A 2,261-nucleotide genomic window follows, 5' to 3' on the forward strand; every position below is an offset into this window, starting at 1 on the left:
ACCAGGGACCCGAAGTGCCATCGCACGCAGGCCCAGGGACCTGGAGGTTTCGTGTCTAGCCCTCCTAAAGTCCCACCGGGAGAGTTCTTAAACTGAGATAACTAGAATCTTACCAGATTCAGCAGCCGCCAGTGACTCTAATTTTTGATCCTTGTTTTTGAGGCTTCTTTACCCCTCTTGGGACCCAGAACAGGGTGTAAGAAGTGTCCTCGTTAGGACGTTATTCAGACACTCAAAGGTTCCCAAATGTCGCTGGGGCCTCCAAATGTTGTAGAGTGTCACTGAATGAATGACCACCTAAGCTAGATTAAGTTTAAAGGGAGTCTTTATTAGCTGGCCGCGACTACAGCCTGAGGCTCAGAAAGCCAAGAGTCAGAACTCTAGCCCTGACTGATTGAGCAGTGTTTTTACAGGGGGTCAGTTATTAGGGTTTTTTTAATGTAAGTAGTTATAGAAGTTGAATTAAGTAGGTTAATTATTTTTGAGGGGAGTGGGGTTTTATGTAAGTAGGTATATTGTTAAACTAAAGGGTTTGGGGCTAGTTAGTAAAGACAGTAGTAGGTATAGGATGTCACTCCGGTTGTGTGTGTGTGTTTTTTTTTTTTTTTTTGTATGGCTAGCACAAGTTATTTTTTTTATGGGAAGAGTAAGTAGGTTTAAAGAAGCAGATAGTCATGCTAGAGTACGGGAACAGAATGGACAAACAGTTGTTTATGTGAAATATCTAATATGTGGCCTTTTACACTTTTACAATTCCTAGTTCACATATGGAGGAAGGATTTCCACTTTATCACCTTTACCTAGGAACTGGCAAGCCTAATATAATAAGAAAATTTCCATCTGCATTAGAAGCACAAGCACCCATGCCAGACTTTCAGCAAAGTGTTTACGTGGAGTCACCAAGAAGGTGACTAATAAGTCTACCAACATGATCAACTAATCAAGAAATGGATTGGAAATTTAGTGAGTACTTAGTAATGAAAACTAGGCTAAAATGCTTCTTGCCTAATTTGTGAGATGTGTATTTTTCCCTCAGAGCGAAGATTCCAGAATTCTACATTAAGTGGTAAAGAGTGCCCTGGCTAACTCCTAAATTTCAGTGTACAATTATTCAATGAATAATTTTAACAATGACCTTGTCTTGTTTCTAAGAAACATTTGGGAAAAAAAAAAAAAAAAACCCTCTTGTTACTTAACATTGTTTAGTTATATTTAATTATTTTTCTTTAACCTTTTTTTTGACTTCCGTTAATGTCAGTTTTCAGAACATTTTCTTTCCCTTTCTAAAATTATTCTTAGTTACTGAAATGACCAGTGACAGAATTAAGAAAAATAATATTCATCAGGTTCTAGGAATGAGCTAAGTTATTAATGTGGAAGATCATGTATTAAAATTCAACTCCAAAATATTAGTGGTAAAAAAATGAATGAAATGAAAGCTGGGACCAGCAGGTGGTATAGAGATTAAGGTGTTGGATTTCACACAGCCGACTTCGCAGTTTGAATCCCAACCTGGTGGTTTGAAAAATGATGCTGGGCAGGTGTGTGTGCATGCTCAAAATCCTGAGAAGAGAATGGAGAAGAAGGGATTGTGGTGTGACCATCCCACCCAGGGGGTGGGTGGGGTGGAGGTTGATTTCTAACTTTCCTTCTTTTTTTCGCTGGTGAGTGCTTGTGCTTACAGCAAAAACTAAATTAAATTCAAATAAAAAAAATGGTAGCTTTAAACAGTGAATCACAGGACCAGCAGTTGGTTTAATGGCTATGTTGCTGGACTCCCATGTAGTCAACTGAGGTTCGAGTCCCAGACCCGGTGGCTTAAACTCACGCTGGATGTGTGTGCTTGCATTCCCAAGATCCTGAGAGAAGAACGGAGGAGAAGGGATTGCAGAGTAGGCATCCCCCCTGGGGGGTGATGTCTCACTTTTTGTCTCTCTGTCTCTGTCTTTCTGGCGAATGCATGCACCCTAGAGCAAAAAACTCTCAAAAACAAAACAAAACAAAACAAACAAACAAAAACAGTAAATCATTTGACCAAAGTATAATTTGGGTGCTTGAATTCTGACCTCATGACTATGAACGTAAGGCTCATTGTATTCTATTATATAACTACATTCACTAACTGAGTTTCAGAGTAACTCTGATGAAGGGAAATATTGCTTTGCATGGGATTGAAGGAGGAAATACTAAATTGAAGTATGCAGAATTCATAGAATTCATCTAACAGTATAGATATTCTACCGATCTCAGATAATTTTTAA

The sequence above is a fragment of the Tupaia chinensis genome, unplaced genomic scaffold (genome assembly GCF_000334495.1).
Source record: "Tupaia chinensis unplaced genomic scaffold, TupChi_1.0 Scaffold143563_1, whole genome shotgun sequence".
NCBI lineage: Eukaryota > Metazoa > Chordata > Mammalia > Scandentia > Tupaiidae > Tupaia > Tupaia belangeri.